This window comes from Aethalodelphis obliquidens, unplaced genomic scaffold, assembly GCF_003676395.1.
Source record: "Aethalodelphis obliquidens isolate GAN/ISIS:26980383/991018 unplaced genomic scaffold, ASM367639v1 scaffold3, whole genome shotgun sequence".
NCBI classification, from domain to species: domain Eukaryota; kingdom Metazoa; phylum Chordata; class Mammalia; order Artiodactyla; family Delphinidae; genus Aethalodelphis; species Aethalodelphis obliquidens.
The window spans coordinates 14,188,703-14,208,855 of record NW_020837947.1 but is presented as its reverse complement, the minus strand read 5'-3'; positions in this window follow the sequence as shown (position 1 = coordinate 14,208,855).

The window sequence follows — 20,153 nt, the reverse complement described above, 5'->3', positions numbered from 1 at the left end:
TCTCTGTTTGTTTGTTCTTTAATTCTTCTAGATCTTTGTTAAACATTTCTTGCACCTTCTCGATCTTTGCCTCCATTCTTTTTCCGAGGTCCTGGATCATTTTCACTATCATTATTCTGAATTCATGTTCTGGAAGGTTGCCTATCTCCACTTCATTTAGTTGTTTTTCTGGGGTTTTATCTTGTTCCTTCATCTGATACATAGCCCTCTACCTTTTCATCTTATCTATGTTTCTGTGAATGTGGTTTTTGTTCCACAGGCTGCAGGATTGTAGTTCTTGCTTCTGCTGTCTGCTCTCTGATGGATGAGGCTGTCTAAGGGGCTTGTGCAAGTTTCCTGATGGGAGGGACTGGTGGTGGGTAGAGCTGGCTCTTGCTTGGGTGGGCAGAGCTCAGTAAAACTTTAATTCACTTGACTGCTGATGGATGGGGCTGGGTTCCCTCCCTGTTGGTTGTTTCACCTGAGGTGACCCAGCATTAGACCCTACCTTGGCTCTTTGGTGAGGCTAATGGCAGATTCTGGGAGGGCTCACGCCAAGGAATACTTCCCAGAACTTCTGCTGCCTGTGTCCTTGTTCCCACGGTGAGCCACAGCCACCCCCCGCCTCTGCAGGAAACCCTCCAACACTAGTAGGTAGGTCTGGTTCAGTCTCCCCTGGGGTCACTGCTCCTTCCCCTGGGTCCCAGTGCACACACTACTTTGGGTGTGCCCTCCAAACATGGAGTCTCTGTTTCCCCCAGTCCTGTCGAAGTCCTGCAGTCAAATCCCACCAGCCTTCGAAGTCTGATTCTCTAGGAATTCCTCCGCTTGTTGCCGGGCCCCCAGGTTGGGAAGCCTGAAGTGGGGCTCAGAACCTTCCCTCCAGTGGATGGAATTCTGTAGTAAAAGTGTTCTCCAGTCTGTGAGTCACCCACCCAGCAGTTATGGGATTTGATTTTACTGTGATTGTGCCCCTCCTACCGTCTCATTGTGGCTTCCTTTGTGTTTGGATGTGGGGTATCATTTTTGGTGAGTTCCAGTGTCCTCCTGTCGATGATTGTCCAGCAGCTGGTTGTGATTCTGGTGTTCTCGCAAGAGGGAGTGAGAGCACATCTTTCTCCTCCTCCATCTTGGTTCAGGGCCCTGTAGTTTATTTTTCTCATCTTTAATTTCTTTCATCAGTGTCTTATAGTTTTCTGTGTACAGGTCTTTTGTCTCCTTAGGAAGGTTTATTCCTAGGTATTTTATTCTTTTTGTTGCAATGGTCAATGGGATTGCTTCCTTAATTTCTCTTTCAGTTTCATTTATTTCTGACCTGATCTTTATAATTTCTTTCCTTCTGCTAACTTTGGGTGTTTTTGTTGTTGTTTTCCTTCTTTCTCTAATTGCTTTTTGTGTAAGGTTAGGTTGTTTATTTGAGATTTTTCTTGTTACTTGAGGTAGGATTGTATTGCTATATACTTCCTTCTTAGAACTGCTTTTGCTGCATCCTATAGGTTTTGGATCATTTTGTTTTCACCGTCATTTGTTTCTAGGTATTTTTGATTTCCTCTTTGATGTCTGCAGAGATCGCTTCGTTATTTAGTAGTGTATTGTTTAGCCTCCATGTGTTTGTGTTTTTTACAGTTTTTCCCCTGTAATTGATATCTAGTCTCATAGTGTTGTGGTAGGAAAAAAATACTTGATACGATTTCAGTTTTCTTAAATTTACCGAGGTTTGATTTGTGACCCAAGATATGATCTATCCTGGAGAATGTTCCATGAGCATTTGAGAAGAAAATGTATTCTGTTGTTTTTGGATGGAATGTCCTGTAAATATCAATTAAGTCCATCTGTCTAATGTGTCATTTAAAGCTTGTGTTTCCTTATTTATTTTCATTTTGGATGATCCGTCTGTTGGTGAAAGTGGGATGTTTGTTAAATTTCCCTACTATGATTGTGTTACTGTTGATTTCCCCTTTTATGGCTGTTAGCATTTGCCTTATGTATTGAGGTGTTCCTATGTTGGGTACATAAATATATACAATTGTTATATCTTCTTGGATTGATCCCTTGATCATTATGTAGTGTCCTTCTTTGTCTCTTGTAATAGTCTTTATTTTAAAGTCTATTTTGTCTGATATGAGTAATGCTACTCCAGCTTTCATTTGATTTCCATTTGTGTGGAATATCTTTTTCCATCCCCTCACTTTCAGTCTGTATGTGTCCCTAGGTCTGAAGTGGGTCTCTTGTAGACAGCATATGTATGGGTCTTGTTTTTGTATCCATTCAGCCAGTCTATCTCTTTTGGTTGGATCATTTAATCCATTTACATTTAAGGTAATTATCAATATGTATGTTCCTATTACTGTTTTCTTAATGTTTTGGGTTTGTTTTTGTAGGTCTTTTCCTTGTCTTGTGTTTCCTGCCTAGAGAAGTTCCTTTAGCATTTGTTGTAAAGCTGGTTTGGTGGTGCTGAATTCTCTTAACTTTTGCTTGTCTTTGTAGCTTTTAATTTCTCTGTCGAATCTGAATGAGATCCTTGCTGAGCAGAATAATCTTGGTTGTAGGTTTTTCCCTTTCATCACTTTAAGTGTGTCCTGCCACTCCCTTCCCCTTGCAGAGTTTCTGCTGAAAGATCAGCTGTTAACCTGATAGGGATTCCCTTGTATGTTATTTGTTGCTTTTCTCTTTGCTGCTTTTAGTATTTTTTCTTTGTATTTAATTTTTCACAGTTTGATTAATATGTTTCTTGGTGTGTTTCTCCTTGGTTTTCTCCTGTATGGGACTCTCTGTGCTTCCTGGACTTGATTGACTACTTCCCTTCCCATGTTAGGGAAATTTTCAACTATGATGTCTTCAAATATTTTCTCAGACCCTTTCTTTTTCTCTTCTTCTTCTGGACCCCTATTATTCACATGTTGGTGTGTTTAATGTTGTCCCAGAGGTCTCTGAGACTGCCCTCAATTCTTTTCATTCTTTTATCTTTACTCTGCTCTTCAGCAGTTATTTCCCCTATTTTATCTTCCTGGTCCCTTATCTGTTCTTCTGCCTCAGTTATTCTGTTATTGATTCCTTCTAGAGAATTTTTAATTTCATTTATTGTGTTGTTCATCATTGTTCTTTTGCTCTTTACTTCTTCTAGGTCCTTGTTAAACATTTCTTGTATTTTCTTCATTCGATTTCCAAGATTTTGAATCATCTTTCCTATCATTACCGTGAATTCTTTTTCAGGTAGACTGACTATTTCCACTTCATTTGTTTGGTCTGGTGGGTTTTTACCTTGCTCCTTCATCTGCTACATATTTCTCTGTCTTCTCATTTTGTTTAACTTACTGTGTTTGGGGTCTCCTTTTCACAGGCTGCAGGTTCGTAGTTCCTGTTGTTTTTGGTGTCTGCCCCCAGTTGGCGAGGTTTATTAAGTGGTTCCTGTAGGCTTCCTCGTGGAGGGTACTGGTTCCTGTGTTTTGGTGGGTGGGGCTGGATCTTGTGCTTCTGTTGGGCAGGGCCACATCCGGTGGTGTGTTTTGGGGTGTCTGTGAACTTAGTATGACTTTAGGCAGCCTCTTTATTAATGGGTGGGGTTGTGTTCATGCCTTGCTAGTAGTTTGGCATGGGGCATCCAGCACTGGAGCTTGCTGGCCGTTGGGGGAGCTGGGTCTTAGTGTTGAGACGAAGATCTCTGGGAGAGCTCTCGTTGATTGATGTTACCTGGGGCCGGGAGATCTCTGGTGGTCCAATGTCCTGGACTCGGCTGTCCCACCTCGGAGGCTCAGGCCTGACACCCACCCGGAGGACCAAGACCCTGCCAGCCACACAACTTGGAAGAAAAGGAAGAAAGAAAAGGAAAATAAAAAAAAGAAGAGTTAGAACCCCAAACCAACTGGTAAAAGCAAAACTAAATAGACAAAATCACACTAGGAAACATATACACACACTCATAAAACAAAAACAAACAAACAAACAAAGAAATAAACGAACAGTCAGAACCCTAGGACAAATGGTAAAAGCAAACCTAAACAGACAAAATCATAAAAAGAAACATACACACTCAAAAAAAGAAAAAAAAAGTAGAAAGCAGCCAAACCAATAAACAAATCTACCAATGATAGCAAGCAATAAGAACTAAACTAAGATAAACATAAGAACCAGAAACAAATCAGATCAAAAAGCAAACGCCAAGTCTACAGTTGCTCCCAAGGTCCACCGCCTCAATTTTGGGAACATTCATTGTCTATTCATGTATTCCACAGTTGCAGAGTTCATCAAGTTGATCATGGAGATTTAATCCACTGCTCCTGAGGCTGCTGGGAGAGATTTCCCTTTCTCTTCTTTGTTCGCACAGCTCCTGGGGTTCAGCTTTGGATTTGGACCTGCCTCTGCGTGTAGTCTGCCCTCAGGTGTCTCTTTCCCACCCAGACAGGAGGGAGTTAAAGCAGTATCTGACTAGGGCTCTCTTGTTCAGTCAGGCTGAGGAGAGGGAGGAGTACGGTAGTCATAATTGGAACGCGGGGTGAGCCTGTGGTGGCAGAGGCCAGTGTGACATTGCAAAAGCCAGAGGCATGCCACATATTCTCTTGGGGAAGTTGTCCCTGGATCTCGGGACCCTGGCAGTGGCACACTTCATAGGCTCCGGGGGCGGGGTGTGGGTAGTGACCTGTGCTTGCACACAGGATTCTTGGTGGCAGCTGCAGCGGCGTTAGTGTTTCATGCTATTTCTGGGGTCTGAGTTGATAGCCGTGTCTCACGCGTCTCTGGAGCTTGCCTAGTGGGTGCCCTGCCTTCTATGGGTGCATGGAGCAGGAATCCCTTCCCTCATGCATGCCAAAGCAATGGTCTCTTGCCTCTTAGACAGTTTCAGACTTTTCCCCAGACTCCCTCCCGGTTAGCTGTGGTGCACTAGCTCCCTTCAGGCTGTGTTCTCACAGCCAACCCCCATCCTCTTCTTGGGGTCTGACCTCTGAAGCCCAAGCCTCAGCTCCCAGCGCCCCCACCCCAGTGGGTGGGCAGACAAGCATCTCAGGTTGGTGAGTGCTGGTCAGCACCGATCCTCTGTGCAGGAATCTCTCCACTTTGCCCTCCGTACCCCTGTTGCTGCACTCTCCTCCGTGGGTCCAAAGCTTCCCCCCCGCCCATCCCCCATCCCCACCAGTGAAGTGGCTTCCTAGTGTGTGGAAACGTTTCCTCCTTCACAGCTCCCTTCCAGAGGTTCAGGTCCCATCCCTATACTTCTATACTTTTCCTTTTCTCTTTTGCCCTACTCAGGTACGTGGGGAGTTTCTTGCCTTTTGGGAAGTCTGAGGTCCTCTGCCAGCATTCAGTAGGTGTTCTGTAGGAGTTGTTCCACATGTAGATGTATTTTTGATGTATTTGTGGGGAAGATGGTGATCTCCATGTCTTACTCCTCCGCCATCTTGAAGGTCCAATTCTTATGGATTTTTAATTTTTCAATAAAACCTTTTCTCTTCATTTCTGATCACACATCAAGGGGGGTTCGAGCTAGGAAAAATTTGTGTGCTGCCGGGTTCTAGAGAGCCTTTCAAGTAGGGCTCCAACAAGGGTCCTCTTGCCCGGTGTCACTCTCACCAATAGAGTTCAGTTCAGAAGCAAAGGACAGCATTATTCTTTGATCAGAGGTTGGAGAGGTGCAAGCTCATGCTCTAGAGCACATGCTGTCCCCACAGGTGGAGCTACTTTCCCGGGTTCTCCTCAGTGGGGAGGAGGCGGAGTTCTCAGGGTTCACAGTCATGCTGCTCACAGCCCCATCTTCAGGTTTAAATCCAGAGTTATTATAGGTGGTAATGCCTGGAACAAATTTATGGATGTTTTCATAAACCATTTTCTAGGAATCCCAGAAAACCTAGGAGAAGGCTTTTATTTTGTTGTACTAAAAGCTAAATTTCAGATTTTAAGTATTTTATTCTGTGTTGTCAGCAAATGAAATAAGAACACATTTGCTGTCATTCTATGCATTTTGCCTCATATTTCATCGTTGTCATTCTATGCATTTGCCTAATGTGTCATTCAGAATGAAGAATTTAGAAGGATGAGCTTTCATTTTGTGTATGTGATCCCATGGAGGGCTTTCTGCCAAAAATTTATTACAATGATCCCACCTCTGTCCTCTGATTAAGGAAATGAAGACTCTTCTCTATGACAGCTCTTTGTTGAACCACATTGCTGTACTACCATTCATGTGTCTTGAGGTCATCTTGGGGTGGTATATTTAATTGGGTCCCTCTAGTATTGTAAAACTCCAAGAACACAGAATTTATTTAAAAGTCTTGAGTCTTTTTTGTTTGTTTTTCCAGGAAACCTTATGGCTATGTCCTTTGATTTGGGACTATAGAGTTTCTGGATAAAATCTCCAATTCTTAATTTTCTGGGTAAATTCTTGGGAATTGGTAAAGCTCCCAAGACTACTCTTTGTCATATTTTTCTAATTAACAGGGGAAGAGCCATATAAATCTTAGATTTTTAAGATCTTGGGTTATTGTATCGACCTGTCTATTTCATATCCATTAATTGTGGTAACATATTGTGTATAAAACAAATCACAGCTTTACATGTGCATCGAGCATTTCCTATGTGGAAGGCATTATGCAAGAGTAAAGCAAAGAAATATAAGCTATGATATTTGTTGTCTTGGTGTGAGTGTTCTAGCTGGGGAGATGAGTTGTGAAAAGTAAAATAAGAAATATTTATATAACAGACACTGTAAGAGTTTGCAAACATTATTAAGACTAGTTATATGACAAAAATTATTATAGAATTCAAGGCAAGAGCAATGAAGTTAAATTGAGTTGCATAACAAAAAACTTATAAAAGGATGAAATTGTGTTGGAGGAGTGGATTTGGGCAGAAGGAGAAGAAAGAGAGGAGCAAAAATAAAGAGGTGGAAAACCATAAGGTGTGTTTGATCAACAGAGAGCAAGGAAATCATGTATATGAGGGAGGGGCACCCTCGATCCCAAACTTCTGGACGTGTCAGGGTGCTTGGGTTGTAAGAAGCTGAAACAAAATCTGGCTCACTTAGGCAGAAAAGGAATTTACAGTATTGGGTCTTCCAACCCATGTATATGGTATATCCATCCATTTATTTAGGCCTCATTTAATTTCTCTTTATTTTTTTATAGTTTGAACAGTTTTCTGTGTAGATTTGCTCATCTTTTTTTAAATTTATTTTTTATTGAGTATAGTTGAATTACAATGTTGTGTTAATTACAGCTGTACAGCCAAGTGACCCACTTATAAATATATATTCATTCTTTTTCATTTTCTTTTTCATTATGGTTTATCACAGGATATTGAAGATAGTTCCCTGTGCTATACAGTAGGACCTTGTTGTTTATCCATTCTATATATACCAGTTTGCAAGTGCTAATCCCAAACTCCCACTCCTACCCTCCCCCACTCTCCTCCCCTTGGCAACCACCAGTCTATCCTCTATGTCCCTGATTTTGTTTCTGTTTCATAGATAGGTTCATTTGTGTCATATATTAGATTCCACATGCAAGTGATATCATATGGTATTTGTCTTTTCTGACTTGCTTCATTTAGTATGATAATCTCTAGGTCCACCCATGTTGCTGCAAATGGCATTATTTCACTTTTTTATGGCTGAGTAGCATTCCATTGTATATACGTACCACATCTTCTTTATCCATTCATCTGTCGATGGATATGTAGGTTGTTTCCATGTCTTGGCTGTCATAAATAGTGCTGCTATGAACATAGGAATGCATGTAGAAGATTTGCTCATCTTTTATTAATACTTTTGTTCCTAGATAGTTGATACTTTTATGTTACTGTCAAAGATATTTTAAAAAATATTTCAATTTCTGTTGATGATACATAGAAATATAGTGCATTTTTCCATGTTGTCCTTGTATCCAGTGAACTTGCTAATTAAACTTATTAATTATAATAATTTTGTCTTTTTTTGAATTTTCCAAACATTTCATACCTTGTATGAATAATGACATTCTAATTTCTTCTTCCTGGCTTTATTCTTTTTCTTGCCATATTGCATTGACCAGGACCTTCTAAGACAATATAAATAGAAGATGATGGTAGGGATTCTCATTTCTGATCTCAGAGGGACAGCTTTTAACATTTCACCATTAGGAGTGATGTTTGCTCTACAGGGTTTTGTAGATACTTTTCAAAAAAGAAATAAGTTAATCCTAACTAGTTGAATAACAGTTATTTTTAAATTGTGAATTAATATAATATTTAATATTAGTAATATAATATGTATTAATATAGTATTACTCAATATAAACTTTATCAAAATTTTTCTGTATCTATTGAGATGGTCACATGAATATTATCTTTATTCTGTTAATATGGTGAATATGATGATTATATTAGTTGATTTTCAAATGAATTTTTTGTTTTTGAACTACATCCAACTTGATTGGGATATATTAATTTTTGTCAAAGTACAAGTTGATGAATCACACTCAGAAAAAATAGGACTGAGGACAGGAGAAGAGAGAGCCCTTCGACTGGCAGTCTTCAATGGGAGAAGAGGATTTCCTCCAAAGCCAAATCAGGAGGCAGCATAGCTTTGTGACTAAAAGCAGAGGTTTTGGACTCCAGACTGCCTGGTTTGATATGCCAGCTCTGCCTCTTACTTGGTGTGGATCTTAGCTCCGAGTGGCCTTCTCTGTGTAAATGAAGATAACGCTCTATCTACCACATAAATTTATGCTGAGGATTAAACAATACAGCACATTAAAGTGCATAGGTCATTCCAGGCTCTAGCGGGTGGTTTAATTTCAGCTATTATTATTGTTATTAGAAAAAAATCTCCTATAAATGGAGAGTTCAACTGAATTTGAAAATTGTTTAAATGTATTTACCAGAAAGATTTTCATCCACTGAAAACACTGAGTAGTTGTTCGATATTTTGTCCTGATTCAAAACCTTGAATAATTTTTAAAAGTCATTTGTGATATCTGACTGTTCAACGACTTCCAACCTTTAAATTTTTGACAGCTTTATCAAGGTATTATTGACACCATAACTATGCCTATTTAGAGTGTGCAATTTGATATTTTGACATATGTGTATACCCATGAAACCGTCACCATAATCAAGACAAGGGACATATCCACTCGCACCCCCAATGTTTTAATCTCTTTCCCCACCCCTCCCCAACCCCATGGCCACCAAGAAATGGCTTTGGTGCTCTGTGGCAGTCTAACCCTGCCTCCAAAACCCCGCAGAGAAAGACAGCAAAAGTGCTTCCCTACTCTGGAGTTCTACTGGATTTTAATGGACATCAATAGAGTTTGAGCCATATAAACCCAGTACTAATACAGGAAAATACAGGGTTTGTTTCAGAAAAGGTGGTACTAAAAATGCACGTAGATGAGGGACTTCCCTTGTGGTCCAGCTGTTAAGACTCCGTGCTCCCAATCCAGTGGGCCTGGATTCAATCCCTGGTCAGGGAACTAGATCCTGCACGCATGCCGCAACTAAGACCCGGTGCCGCCAAATAAATAAGTAAATAAATAAATATTTTAAAAAAATCTATCTATATTTCTTTATAAAAAAATAAAAGTGCATTTAGATGAAAGTTTGTTTATTTGATTTCCAGCAACCAAGGTGAGCTCTTATCAGGTCTGCCATGACAGACCATACTTTTATATTCCGTAACCACTGTCCCATCCTTTTGTTTTTCACTCATTGTCAGTCAATTTCCCAGGGAGCATATGCAGCCTGTGTGTCCCCAGCATTATATGGCAGGAACTGGGGGAAATAATAAGGCTTGGACCCATCTTTAAGAAACTTAGAGTTTAGTAGAAATGAAGTGAAAGGAGTAGTAGGGTAAGGAAAGTAGTAACCTTGTTAAGCCTACCACGTGCTAGACACCGTGCTGGAATGGTTGGTACACATCCTTACTTACATCTCTCAGCAAGCCTATGAGATAGGTCCTATTAGCCTATTTACAGACGGGGAAACTGAAGCTCAGAGAAGTTAAATAACTTGCCCAAGGTTCCCGAGTTATCAGTGGCAAGGCTGAAAGTGGTCTGTGGCTCAATATCACATTAGTCTTGTTGTTGCCACTGCTCTGAATTGCACCCTAGACCTAGTAATGAATTCCTTCTTGATCCTCTGCTTCTCCCCCTGGTCCAATTTTTATGCACACCAATCTGAATTTTTGAGGACCCAGACACTGGGCTTCTGCCTTCTCCCTGTTCTTTTTCTTAGGGCCAGGGTCAGGCATCCTGGTCCCCAACCCTGTCACTGGAGCTTCTCGTCCTGCTGCCTATGACCCCAGATGCTGACCATCTGCTGGCTCTACCTTGCACCCTGCCTGCTTCCCTGTTTCCCATCTCAAACTCTGCCTGCCCATCACTCTTGACGGGAACTCCCGGCCTTGTCCTGTTGGCCTGTTGTGGCCCATTCCTGGGTCCTGCTCTCTCTGACCATCTTCTTTTGTTCTGGTCCAGCCTTTCATTATCCACAGCTGATCTGTCCTCAAGGTCTGCTCCTTTTCAGAGGAGCTCAAGTCCCGGCTTCTTCAGGTCCTGTAGCTGGTACCTGTCTCATCTGCATCATTTGAGTTCATCATTACCTCCTTTTTGAGATTTCTCTCCTTTGTTTGATCTAGATTTGGACTTACTGCATGAATCATTAACAAATAAATGTCTCCACAATTAATCACTTCCAATTTGGAGTTCAGTCTGGTAGATTATAAGGAAGTAATAGCTCATATTGAAGGACCTCACCAAGAGGAACCAGGATCCCTGTGTTTCATGGGCATGTGATGATACGAAGTTTACAAGCATACAGTGCGGTGCTGAAGACATTCCTACTGGTCTTCCCTGGTGAAATGTTCATCCTAATTTTTCCTTTTATCTCTAAGACCACTTTTACACAATTTTTAGTAAGTTATTAAATTAAATAGATTCAATTTTCTCTGCCTAGCCAAACTGCAGATAGAAGGATCTTTGTATAAAACTAATAATAAAAGACATTTTACTTGCCTCTTTTCTCTAGAAGGGTGCCTGCATGTCACCCATGAGCGAGGGGGCACACTTGTTCTTTGTACCTTCTTTCTCTGTTCGAGGGAAATTGATTGGCAGACAGAAACGGGGGTGCAGATGTGGTTTTTACATTTAAAAAAATAATAAATCCTTGGAACGATTGGGCTTGGCTGGCACTTAGAGCAGCATGGAAACAGAGCAGCTGCTGGCAGTGTCCATGTGGAGTCCTAGGCCAGAGTTACACCAGAGGGGGTTTGAGATGTCGCCAGGTCTCTGCGTCTTGGAGTCAGTGTTGCGCCCGACGTCAATCTTTGTATAAGCCTTCTATAAACTCTCTGGGAGTTTATGCCAATCCAGTGCTTCAGCCACGGCTTACCCATGATGGAATACTGATTATATTTTAGCCAGACTTAATGGGATACTAGCCATTGATCACAGTGAGATTGAATTGCAGGGTCTTTGGTTTTGTTTTGTTGTTGTTTTTTAAAAAATTTTTATTGGAGTATAGTTGATTTAAAATGTTGTGTTACTTTCTGCCATACAGCAAAGTGAATCAGTTATACATATACATATATCCACTCTTTTTAAGATTCTTTTCCCATATAGGTCATCACAGAGCATTGAGTAGAGTTCCCCGTGCTATGCAGTAGGTCCTTATTAGTTATCTATTTAATATATAGTAGTGTGTATATGTCAATCCCAATCTCCCATTTATCCCCCCCACCCTTTTTCCCCCCTGGTAACCATCAGTTTGTTTTCTACATCTGTGACTCTATTTCTATTTTGTAAATAAGTTCATTTGTACCCTTCTTTTTAGATTCCACATATAAGTGATATCATGTGATATTTGTCTTTCTCTGTCTGACTTACTGCATTCAGTATGACAGTCTCTAGGTCCACCCATGTTGCTGCAAATGGCATTCTTTCTTTCTTTTTTATAGCTGAATAATATTCCATTGTATATATGTGCCACATCTTCTTTATCCATTCCTCTGTTGTTGGACATTTCGGTTGCTTCCATGTCCTGGCTATTGTAAATAGTGGTGCAGTGAACACTAGTGGGGTCTTTGGTTTTTAATAACCTTTATCATCTGCCTTCTTCCTTCATCAGGGAGACAGCATAAGGTGTCTGTATTACCACTTTCATTATGCAGCTGAAAGAACAGGGTAGAGGTTAAATCTACAGTTATGCATTGCTAGACTGCAGCAGGCATCTACAGCAGTAGAAAACGCTGTTTCCCATTCATCAGAAAAAGAAATCACCAGTCCTAGTGAAGTGGGCCCACTGTGAACCAGAAGGCAAGAAGCAGACAGGATACATGGAATTTTGAGCAAAGAGAGAGAATAGCCCACTCTACCCATACGTTTGATCACTGTTATTAACTGGGCTGCTGATAATTCTGAAAGCTTTTTCATAATTTTTTTTTAGATAGATAAAATCTAAAAATGCAAGTTTCTCCAAGTTATATATGGTAACTTTTTAGAGTTTTAGAAAGCTATGCTTCTTTTCTTTTTCTAGGGTAACATTTTTATTTTGATTATAAAATTGCCACTATAAATAGCTAGTCAAGTTCATCAGGCAGTTAACTTACATTGTAAAAAATATACGAATCATTAAGCTAAATTTAAAAAGTAGCTGATATCTTGTTGTCACGTACTGTATGTGATCCCTTTTGTCACAAAGGTAAAAAATGGTTTCGTAACCTTGCCAATATAATTCCGAAGAATTAAGAACTTATTTGTATTTGCTAATTGAAGTTATTCTGGTTATGAGCCAGAAACTGTGCCTAATTCTCTGATGAAAGTAAAAGGATTTTTCACTTTCAGGATTTTCTCATGGGTAAATAGGGCTCCCCTGATTTTTCTGGTGTGTGTATAGTTATATGGGATGTATATAACTCATGCTTTTATGCTAGTGAGTGTTAATTCAATTTGGTTATGTTTTTAGTTTGCCTATTGCATTTAAAGAGAATTTTTTGCATATAGTGCCTTAAACCAGAAACTTAATCCCAATGATGAAAAAGACTTTTGGGTTTTCATAGAGGTTGGTAGGGGATATATTTTAGGGGAAAGGGTCTTTTTACAAGGCATCAGATCCAATTTTGCAGACTGTGGCTACTCTGCCCGTGAACCATGACGGGTAGTATGAGCCATGATATTGAGATTGAAAGGGATGGTTGCCTTTGGACAAGAGAAGAGCTAAAAGCTTTTGACCGCTGAGTCTAGCCTCTCCAGCCCCATCTCCCAGGGTTGCCTGGCTACACGTCCTATACTCCAATCCTTCTCCTTCCTCCCATGACCATCACCCTTCATTTCTCTTGTTCCTTCATCTTGGAGTTCTCATCTATTCTGGACCTGTGAAAAGCCCAGATAACAATAACAGATGACATTCACTTCTGGAGCATACAACATACTGTTCAGTGTTCCAGGTAATTTACACATACTGATTCTTTTAATCTTCACAATAACCCAATGATAAGAGGTTCTATTCATATCCCCATTTTACAGTTGAGAAAATTGAAGCACTAAGGGCCTAAACAATTTGTCCATGATCACATGGTTGGTAGTAGAGCCAGGATGTGGACCCAGGAGTCCAACACAAGAACCCATGTTATTGGTCACCACACTATCCTGCCCCTTGAACTCAGATCAACTACATAGCGCCATCACGGTATAACTAATCAGTGGCATGTTGATCTCTTCTGCTTAATTTTATGCTACTTGTGATGAGGAATATGCACCCTTTCCAGCACCTGGGGGCACACATAAGGGCTGTCCTATAACCTTAATTATTGTCATTGTTGTCATCCTCATCCTGCACTTCATCATCTACCACTTATTAGGCACATTTATGTGTCAGGCACACTTCACATAAATGAGATTTAACTCTCACAATGATCTTAATGAGGTTCTAATTATCCCTATTTTATAGTTGAAAATACTTTACATTTAGGAAATGGCAGAATGGGAGTTTAAGGTCTCCAGTGGGAGAGACCTTCAAGGTGGTGGAGGAGTAAGATGTGGAGATCACCTTCCTCCCCACAAATACATCAAAAATACATCTACATGTGGAACAACTCCTACAGAACACCTACTGAACGCTGGCATAAGACCTCAGACTTCCCAAAAGGCAAGAAACTCCCCACGTACCTGGGTAGGGAAAAAGAAAAAAGAATAAACAGAGACAAACGAATAGACCCAGGGCCTCACCTCTGGAAGGGAGCTGTGAAGGAGGAAAGGTTTCCACACACTAGGAAGCCCCTTCGCGGACGGAGATGCGGGGGTGGTGTGGGGGAAGCTTCGGAGCCACAGAGGAAAGTGCAGCAACAGGGGTGCGGAGGGCAAAGCGGAGAGATTCCCACACAGAGGATTGGTGCCGACCAGCACTCACCAGCCCGAGAGGCTTGTCTGCTCACTCTCTGGGGTGGGTGGGGCTGGGAGCTGAGGCTCAGGCTTCGGAGGTCAGATCCCAGGGAGAGGACTGGGGTTGGCTGTGTGAACATAGCCTGAAGGGGGCTAGTGTGCCACAGCTAGCTGGGAGTGAGTCCGGGAAGAAGTCTGGAACTGCCTAAGAGGCAAGAGACCATTGTTTCAAGGTGCGCGAGGAGAGGGGATTAAGAGCGCTGCTTAAAGGAGCTCCAGAGACGGGCGCGAGCTGTGGCTACCAGTGCAGACCCTGGAGACGGGCATGAGATGCTAAGGCTACTGCAGCCACCAAGAAGCTTGTGTGCGAGCACAGGTCACTGTCCACACCTCCCCTCCCAGGAGCCTATGCAGCCCGCCACTGTCAGGGTCCCATGATCCAGTAACAACTTCCCCTCGAGAACACACGGCACGCCTCAGGCTGGTTCAATGTCACACTGGCCTCTGCCACCACAGGCTTGCCCCGCATTCCATACCCTTCCCTCCCCCCGGCCTGAGTGAGCCAGAGCCCCCTAATCAGCTGCTCCTTTAACCCCATCCTGTCTGAGTGAAGAACAGATGCCCACAGGTGACCTACATGCAGAGGCGGGGCCAAATCCAAAGCTGAACCCCAGGAGCTGTGAGAACAAAGAAGAGAAAGGGAAATCTCTCCCAGCAGCCTCAGAAGCAGTGGATTAAAGCTCCACAATCAATTTGATGTACCCTGCATCTGTGGAATACCTGAATAGACAATGTATCATCCCAAAATTGAGGTGGTGGACTTTGAGAGAAAATGTAGACTTGGGGTTTGCTTTCTGCATCTAATTTGTTTCTGGTTTTATGTTTATCTTAGTTTAGTATTTAGAGTTTATTATCATTGGTAGATTTGTTTATTGATTTGGTTGCTCTCTTCCTTTTTTTAAAAAAAATATAGATATACATTTTTTTCCTTTTCTCTTTTTGTGAATGTGTTTGTATATGCTTCTTTGTGTGATTTTATCTGTATAGTTTTGGTTTTACCATTTGACCTAGGGTTCTGTCTGTCCATTTTTTTGGTTTTGTTTTTTTTTTTTTGAAGTATAGTTTTTAGCGCTTGTTATCATTGGTGGATTTGTTTTTTGGTTTGGTTGCTCTCTTCTTCCTTTCTTTTTATTTTTTCTTCTTTTCATATTTAAGATTTTTAAATTTTTAATAATTTTAAATTTATTTATTATTATTTTTTAATAAATTTATTTTATTTATTCATTTTTGGCTGCATTGGGTCTTTGTTGTTGCGCGTGGGCTTTCTCTCATTGCGGCGAGCGGGGGCTACTCTTCAAGTGGTGTGCAGGCTTCTCGTTGCAGTGGTTTCTATTGTTGTGGAGCACGGGCTCTAGGTGTGTGGGCTTCAGTAGTTGTGGCATGTGGGCTCAGTAGTTGTGGCTTGTAGGCTCTAGAGCGCAGTTTCAGTAGTTGTGGCACACGAGCTTAGTTGCTCCGCGACATGTGGGATCTTCCCAGATGATGTCTCGAACCCAAGTCCCCTGCATTAAGGGGGATTCTTAACCACTGCACCACCAGGGAAGCCCAATATTTTATTTAAATAACTTTATTTTCTTTCTTTCTTTCTTTCTTTCTTTCTTTCTTTCTTTCTTTCTTTCTTTCTTTCTTTCTCTCTCTCTCTCTCTCTTTCTTCCCTCCCTCTCTCCCTCTCTCTCTCTCTCTCTTTCTTTCTTTCTTTCTTTCTTTCTCCCTTCTCTTCTGAGCTGTGTGGCTGACAGGGTCTTTGTGCCCAACCCGGGTGTCAGGCCTGTGCCTCTGAGGTGGGAGAGCCAAGTTCAGGACTTTGGTCCACCAGAGACCTCCAGGCTCCATGCAATATCTAATGGCGAGAGCTCTCCCAGAGATCTCCACCTCAATGCTAAGACCCAGCTCCACTTAACGACCAGCAAGCTACAGTGCTGCACACCCTAGGTCAAACAACAAGCAAGACAGATACACAACCGCACCCATTAGCAGAGAGGCTGCCTAAAATCATAGTAACTTCACAGACACCCCAAAGCACACCACCAGATGCAGTCCTACCCACCAGAAAGACAAGATCCAGCCTCATCCAGCAGAACACAGGAACAAGTCCCCTCCACCAGGAAGCCTACAAAACCAACACACCAACCTTACCCACTGGGAGCAAACACCAAAAACAATGGTAACTACGAACTTGCAGCCCTCAAAAAGGAGACCCCAAACACAGTAAGTTAAGCAAAATGAGAAGACAGAGAAATAAACAGCAGATGAGGAGCAAAGTAAAAACCCACCAGACCAAACAAATGAAGAGAAAATAGGCAGTCTACCTGAAAAATAATTCAGAGTAATGACAGTAAAGATGATCCAAAATCTTGGAAATAGAATGGAGAAAATACAAGAAACGTTTAACAAGGACCTAGAAGAACTAATGCACAAAAGAACAATGATAAACAACACAATAAATGAAATTAAAAATTCTCTAGAAGGAATAAATAGCAGAATAACTGAGGCAGAGGAATGGATAAATGACCTGGAAGATAAAATAGTGGAAACAACTACCACAGAGCAGAGTAAATATAAAAGAATGAGAAGAATTGAGGACAGTCTCAGAGACCTCTGGGACAACATTAAATGCACCAACATTTGAATTATAGGGGTCCCAGAAGAAGAAGAGAAAAAGAAAGGGACTGAGAAAACATTTGAAGAGATTATAGTTGAAAACTTCCCTAATATGGGAAAGGAAATAGTCAATCAAGTCCAAGAAGCACAGAGAGTCCCATACAGGATAAATCCAAGGAGAAACATGCTGAGAAACATATTAATCAAACTATGAAAAATTAAATACAAAGAAAAATACTAAAAGCAGCAAGGGAAAAGCAACAAATAACATACAAGGGAATCCCTATCAGGTTAACAGCTGATCTTTCATCAGAAACTCTGCAAGGGGAAGGGATTGGCAGGACATACTTAAAGTGATGAAAGGGAAAACCTACAACCAACATTAGTCTACCCAGCAAGGATCTCATTCAGATTCGACAGAGAAATTAAAACCTTTACAGACAATCAAAAGCTAAGAGAATTCAGCACCACCAAACCAGCTTTACAACAAATGCTAAAGGAACTTCTCTAGGCAGGAAACACAAGAGAAAGAAAAGACCTACAATAACAAACCCAAAACAATTAAGAAAATGGTAATAAGAACATACATATCGATAACTACCTTAAATGTAAATGGATTAAATGCTCCAACCAAAAGACATAGACTGGCTGAATGGATATAATAACAAGACCCGTATACATGCTGTCTACAAGAGACCCACTTCAGACCTAGGGACACATACAGACCGAAAGTGAGGAGATGGAAAAAGATATTCCATACAAATAGAAATCAAAAGAGAGCTGGAGTAGCAATTCCCATATCAGGCAAAATGGACTTTAAAATAAAGACTGTTACAAGAGACAAAGAAGGACACTACATAATGATCAAGCGATCAATCCAAGAAGAAGATATAACAATTGTAAATATTTATGCACCCAACATAGGACCACCTCAATACATAAGGCAAATGCTAAGAGCCATAAAAGGGGAAATCGACAGTAACACATTCATACTAGCGGACTTTAACACCCCACTCTCACTAATGGACTGATCATCCAAAATGAAAATAAATAAGGAAACACAAGCTTTAAATGACACCTTAAGAAAGATGGACTTAATTCATATTTATATGACATTCCATCCAAAAACAACAGAATACACTTTCTCCTCAAGTGCTCATGGAACATTCTCCAGGATAGATCATATCTTGGGTCACAAATCAAGCCTTGGTAAATTTAAGAAAACTGAAAACATATCAAGTATCTTTTCTGACCACAACGCTATGAAACTAGATATCAATTACAGGGAAAAATATGTAAAAAATACAAACACATGGAGGCTAAACAATACACTACTAAATAACCAAGAGATCACTGAAGAAATCAAAGAGAAAATCAAAAAATACCTTAAAACAAATGACAATGAAAACATGGTGACTCAAAACCTATGGGATGCAGCAAAAGAAGTTCTAAGAGGGAAGTTTATAGCAATACAGTCCTACCTCAAGAAACAAGAAAAATCTCAAATAAACCTTAATCTCAACCTAACCTTACACCTAAAGCAATTAGAGAAAAAAGAACAAAAAAACCCCAAAGTTAGCAGAAGGAAAGAAATCATAAAATCAGATCAGAAATAAATGAAAATGAAATGAAGAAAACGATAGCAAAGATCAATAAAACTAAAAGATGGTTCTTTGAGAAGAAAAACAAAATTGATAAACCATTAGTCAGACTCATCAAAAAAAAAGGGAGAAGACTCAAATCAATAGAATTAGAAATGAAAAAGGAGAAGTAACAACTGACACTGCAGAAATACAAATGATCATGAGAGATTACTACAAGCAACTATATGCCAATAAAGTGGACAACCTGGAAGAAATGGACAAATTCTTAGAAAAGAACAACCTTCTGAGACTGAACTAGGAAGAAATAGAAAATATAAACATACCAATAACAAGCACTGAAACTGAGACTGTGATTAAAAATTTTCCAACAAACAAAAGTCCAGGACCAGATGGCTTTAGAGGTGAATTCTATCAAACATTTAGAGAAGAGCTAATACCTATCCTTCTCAAACTCTTCCAAAATATAGTAGAGGGAGGAACACTCCCAACCACATTCTATGAGGCCACCATCACCCTGATACCAAAACCAGACAAGTTGTCACAAAGAAAGAAAACTACAGGCCAATATCACTGATGACCATAGATGCAAAAATCCTCAACAAAATACTAGCAAACAGAATCCAACAACACATTAAAAGGATCATACACCATGATCAAGTGGGATTTATCCCAGGGATGCAAGGATTCTTCAATATATGCAAATCAATCAATGTGATAAGCCATACAAACAAATTGAAGGAGAAAAACCATATGATCATCTCAATAGATGCAGAAAAATCTTTTGACAAAATTCAACACCCATTTATGATAAAAACCCTCCAGAAAGTAGGCATAGAGGGAACTTACCTCAAAATAATAAAGACCATATATGACAAACCCATAACCAACATCATTTTCAATGGTGAAAAACTGAAAGCATTTCCTCTAACATTAGGAACAAGACAAGGTTGTCCACTCTAACCACTCTTATCCAACATAGTTTTGGAAGTTTTAGCCACAGCAATCAGAGTAGAGAAAGAAATAAAAGGAATCCAAATCTGGAAAAGAAGAAGTAAAGATGTCACTGTTTGCAGATGTCATGATACTATACATAGAGAATCCTAAAGATGCCACCAGAAAGCTACTAGATCTAATCAATGAATTTGGTAAAGTAGCCGGATACAAAATTAATGCACAGAAATCTCTTGTATTCCTATACACTAGGATGAAAATCTGAAAGAGAAATTAAGGAAACACTCACATTTACCATTGCAACAAAAAGAATAAAATACCTAGGAATGAACCTACCTAAGGAGATAAAAGACATGTATGCAGAAAACTATAAGACACTGATGAAAGAAATTACAGATGATACAAATAGATGGAGAGATATACCATGTTCTTGGATTGGAAGAATCAACATTGTGAAAATGACTCTACTACCCAAAGCATCTAAGGTTTGAATGCAATCCCTATCAAACTATCAATGACATTTTTCACAGAACTAGAACAAAAAAATTCACAATTTGTGAAACACAAAAGACCCCAAAAAGCTAAAGCAATCTTGAGAAAGAAAAATGGAGCTGGA